Genomic DNA, 5888 nt, shown 5'->3' on the forward strand with positions numbered 1-5888 from the left:
TAAGATTATAAATTGTATTCTTTTCATGTTAATTGTGCTTCTAACATAGGGAAAGTATTGTAAATAGAGAATAATTTTTTATACATTTTTAGATGGTTATACAAATGTTTCAGGAAAGTGAACTGCAACATGAAAAGCTTTAATCTTTTTATGTTATTTTATTATCTAAATCTTTTTCTTAATTTATTATTCAAAACTAAATATTTTCTCACACTTAATTATTCACTCATAATTTTATTCACACATATAAATTTTATTCTTTTCATGTTCATTGTGCTTCTAACATAGGGAAAATATTGTAAATATAGAATAATTTTTTATAAATTTGCCTGGAACTTTAATATATATATATACATGTATATATTATTGCCATTCATAAATTTCATGTTTGAAGTACTTATTGATTTTAATTTTATAGCTGTTGATTTGAAGAAGAAAAACAACATTGTAAAAACTTACAAATGTTAGATTTCTGACTTTAATGTTTTCTTGCTGTTGGATTATTATCATGAACTATTTTCTTTAGGATAAGTTATAATTTTACAGCTTTGCTTTTCTTATTAATCATTCATTTAAATAACTATATTTAAATTTCCGTTCACAATTTTTTTTTTATAATACAGTTTATCTTGAAATTCAATTTCATAATATGTGAGTTGCTAAAAGTGAAGTTTTTTTCCAGATTATTTTTAATGTTCTAAGCATGAAAGTACTCTTTTCCAAAGAATTATCATTCCTAAATGATTTATTATATGCTAAATATTCGTTTCCATTAGAAAAGATAACATCGAAAACTTTACGTAAACCAATTTAGTGCTTAGAAATAAAGTTTCTTGTAATATAAAGTTTCTTTACAATATGAATCCAATTATTAAATTATTCTCTCCTTGCAAACTTGTAATTTTGCAACTGAACTTGCACTTTTTTTCTTGCTCTTTAAATATTTCTTCTTACAATTGTATTTCTACATATAATGATTTTTTAGCAAGGATTTTTATTATTAGTTAGCTTTGATGGTTATTTATTTTTAAGTTCGTAAATATATCTTACAGCTTGCTCTTTGACTTAGTTAAAACACAAATTTAATTATTTTAAATTACTTCAAATGTTTTGGGTCTTAGAGCACTTTTTCCTTATAATAAGTGTGTGAAGTATCATCCTTTGAGTCATCAAAAAAGATATGGCTAAATAACTGACTCCATTGAAGTTGATGTTAGTAAAACTATGCAACTCTTTGGAGTCAGTGATATTTGGCAAAGAGTTAATGAACCAGAAGCAAGAGAGTTCTTATGATGAAAATTGATTTAATTGACTTTGCCCGGGTATGACTTTTTTTTCCTGTTAATATAAAGCAATCCAACATATTTGGTCAAATTTAAAGATATTGAGATTTCTTATTGTAAGATTTCTTTTTAATGTTCCTAAATAAAGTTTCTATAATGTTTTTCTAAACTTTTTATACTTGCCTTTTTTATACAAAAAAAAAATTTTTTTTTGGACAATATAGTTTATTAAAAGTAGAGATAATAGATTACAGATTGGAAATCATAATGAACAGATTCTTTTCTAAAATTAATTATTTGACAGAGGCAGAATTTTCTAGAATATTGCATCAAAAGACTAATAAAGCATAATTTTTATTTGAAAGGTTTTAATGAAAAAACAGTTTTAATACAGTTCTTTCAAAGTTTAACATTCAATTAATTGAAATCAATAGCTCTCCAAATGAATCTATAATAAACTTTTATTTTACGTTTGATTAATTTTTGAACTACTAAAATATTATGTAACTTTGCGAATTTGTTTTGAAAAATTTAATAAAGGGAAAAATAAAAAAATAACTTCTCTTTTACTAAAAAACTAAAATAATAAATGTTTGTTTTTGCATGATATATGTTTAGTACGTTTAGCCCCGGTAAATTCTATAACATCACTCTAAAACAAAATAGAGATCAAGCAATTTTTTAAAAATGCCCTCATTTTATGGGTTTGTTTCAAAAAATTAAATTAATTAATCATCAAACAATTTTTCTCTCAAAAATATATTTTCCTGCTCTATCTTCTGGAAATTCTTTAAAATCACGGAAAAATCAATACACTCAATTACGTTTTAAAAAACTCAGCAGATTCTTTAATTTTTTAAACAATATGCTAAAAACTGACTATTTTGCTTTTTTTTAAGATTTTTTTTTACAGTATTTAAAATTATTTTATCTAAATCCTCTTTGATAAATCGCAAAACTGTTTAATTAATCTGTTACTTTACTCCTCAGAAGCAGAAAGTGCCTAAAACTGTTACGTACGTCGCAGAACAAACGAAATCCTGCAGAACAATTTGTATCTTGAATAGAATTCTCTTTAGCTTTGACCACTTGCTGTTTCCCTGGAGTGATGTTGCTTTAAAAGAGGAACATTTATCAGTATTCTCCCTCTCCCATATCTTTGCCATTCTGAGAAGGAAATTAAAGAATAAGCTTTTGGCTATAACATTTTTATAAAATGGGTGTATCAGTGTTTAGCAGACAGCAGGAGAAATCGATCACCTATTTTATCAAGAAAGCTTCTAAATCAAGCCGTAAAAGATTTAAATTCTGAGATTTCCAATTTCATAAAGTTTATGACTTTTATATTTTCCATTCCCATTTCAGAAGCAATTTGTGAATCGTGAGGATCCACGATTGACAGAATTGTTTCTGAAAGACCAAATGCTTTTGATGGAGAAGAAGAAGTTGTTGGAACTACAGCCAGCGAATGTTTGTGTTTGCAAATGGTGCACCATTTGGGCACTTGTCCCTTCGAAAGATTTTTAAGGCAGCCCTTATTTTAATGTTCGGACCTTCATATCATAGGTATTTTATTAATAATTCATCATCGTCGTCATTAACAAAATTTGTACTTCAAAAGTGATTGAAAAAGTAACAAATCTAGAATGTTTGCCTTGGTTTAAAAAACAATGTAGTGTATTTGTGTATGATCCTGTATTTTAATAAGTGAAAATATAGTATTTTAACTTAAAGTTGACTTTTTCGCAGTGAAATGCTTGCAGAACATTTGTATAAATTAATGAGTCCTGTTGCAGAACATTTGAAAATATTCTGCTTATGGGCTTTACTCTATCCAGTTATAAATTAAAATTTTTATCACGCCTAAATAAAAAATGAAACTGCCGTTTTTTATTTTTACATAGATTAACTGAGGATGATTTTTGAGATCACGACGGGAAATAAGAAATTTCTATTTTCTTTACATAAATTGATTTTCTAACAATTTATAATATTTAATCTGCCATAATTACTAAGAATGATTTCGACCGGCATTTCATGAACACTTAACTGATACTTAAACTCTTCCCTGATTATAATCAGTTAACTCGGAATATATTGCAAATTATTTATCATCCCGAGTAAACTCGGGCTTAGCAGAATTTGTCAGTACATTTTGTTTTATCACTTTTTTACTCGGTCGGAAGCGAAAAACTTAACCTGCTGTTTACCAAGTTTTATTTGTATGTTGGACTGCACACGTGTTTTGTGCGATTGTATAAACGATGGTTACTGAATTTACATAGCCAATAACAGTAAAAAAAATGATGTATTCCTTCACTGACGTTTGAAAAATATCACGATGTGTTGTGTAAGAACTATCATACAAAGACTAATATTTAACTTTCCCCGAAATAACTCTGGATAGTGAACTGATTTTAAATTAAAGGTTTCTTACACATGAAAAAACTTAAATAACAATTTAAAACTTGTGCAATATCTTTTGTTTTAGTTACTTGTATTTATTAATAAAATAAAAAGAAATATGTTAATTTTTTAGCATTTTTTTTTTCTTCAAAATAATTGGTATGGGAAGTAGTTAAACGATGGGGGCTATATCTATTTTAGTTGTTCCCAATTAACGCAATCAATGGATTTTTAATCTGCTCATATCACATTTGCCGATGGCCGATGTTTTCGCTAACTGTTTGGCAAACTCAACCAAGATTTGCAGTCAGAGCTTTCTTTGTCATCCCCAGATGAGGAGAGAAACGGAGAAGTTCTGCAACTAGGAGTAATGTTTGTTTGGTAGGTTTAAAAAGATCTGATCCCGCTTTCTATGCGCTAGCTAGTAATTCTACCTCTTCTAAAACAATGGTTAGAATAAAGATCATCTTCATGATTAAAAAAATATAAATCTCAAAACTATTAAAAAAAAGTGAAGAAAATAGTAGAAAGTGAAAGTTAAATAAAATTATTGCAATCTCAAGTGAAATGTGTTCTTGTTCCTGTTTAATTTATCTGGTTTTAAATCGGCATTGCCATTTTAAAATGGAAAATAAATTTATTTAATTGGCAAATTATGATTTTGATGGTCAGATAAATTCTTTTCCTCCCTCAGCAGTATTCAAAGTTTTAGCATTAAAATTTTAACAAATACATTACTTAAACATTTTTAAAAATAATGCATAAAAAAAGTTTCCAAAAAGTTAATTACCACAATTACTTTGATTATCCTATTTGATTTTGATTAAAAACAACTGGATAAATTTTGCTCAACGCTATTCCCTTCTCAAAATGTTATGGAAACAAATAGTCCCAATTTTAAAAATATGTTGTTGTTTTTTTCTAATTAAAGTAGTTTTTATTACTGATAATAAAATTTTATAGAATTTTTTTATGAAACTTTTGTATTAAAAATATTTTTTCGTTATTTTAGTTGTTTAAACTTTAATTTGAGGTTAATTATTTGTATTGGAAGAAAAATTACCTTTGTTTATATAAATTATGGTTGTTGAATAAATGATATTTTATATGGTTTATTTCAAATAAAAAAGAATCAATATGTTACGGATTAAGTGTTTCAGCTCTGCTCTACATAATATCGTTATCCTATAAGATGAGAATAAAACAATGAATTTAAATGAAGATTAATTACTCAACCCAATCGCGTCATTTCCCTGATTTTTGAGTTAACAGTTTCTTTTTTTTTAGTATATAAACCTGTAATATATACCATTTTTTTGTCAATGAAAGCAAAGGACTTGAAAGAAAAAGAAAAACGTTGAAATTAAAAATAAAAAAAAAGGTGAGTGAGGAAGGAACACAGAAGAGAGGTTTGTACTGCCTGATACTTTGAAAGTCTCATTCCTACCTCTACCGAGGTGGGACACCATCGTACACCACCACAATGAATTTTTTTCGCCCCACCCAGACAAAAGCATTGCAGGCAAAACAAAGTGGATATTAGTTAGAAGAAAAAAAAACATTGAACTAAAAAATAAAAAAAGGTGAGTAAAGAAGGAACAAATAAGGTATAAGTTCCACATTAGAAAAAAATATTTTTAAAAAAATGAGGAAACGTTAGATCTTAAATAATAGCACACAGAAGAGAGGTTTGTACTGCCTGATACTTTGAAAGTCTCATTCCTACCTCTACCGAGGTGGGACACCATCGTACACCACCACAATGAATTTTTTTCGCCCCACCCAGACAAAAGCATTGCAGGCAAAACAAAGTGGATATTAGTTAGAAGAAAAAAAAACATTGAAATAAAAAATAAAAAAAGGTGAGTAAAGAAGGAACAAATAAGGTATAAGTTCCACATTAGAAAAAAATATTTTTAAAAAAATGAGGAAATGTTAGATCTTAAATAATAGCACACAGAAGAGAGGTTTGTACTGCCTGATACTTTGAAAGTCTCATTCCTACCTCTACCGAGGTGGGACACCATCGTACACCACCACAATGAATTTTTTTCGCCCCACCCAGACAAAAGCATTGCAGGCAAAACAAAGTGGATATTAGTTAGAAGAAAAAAAAACATTGAAATAAAAAATAAAAAAAGGTGAGTAAAGAAGGAACAAATAAGGTATAAGTTCCACATTAGAAAAAAATATTTTTAA

This window comes from Parasteatoda tepidariorum, chromosome 1, assembly GCF_982258835.1.
Source record: "Parasteatoda tepidariorum strain Cologne lab strain chromosome 1, Ptep-v5.0, whole genome shotgun sequence".
NCBI classification, from domain to species: domain Eukaryota; kingdom Metazoa; phylum Arthropoda; class Arachnida; order Araneae; family Theridiidae; genus Parasteatoda; species Parasteatoda tepidariorum.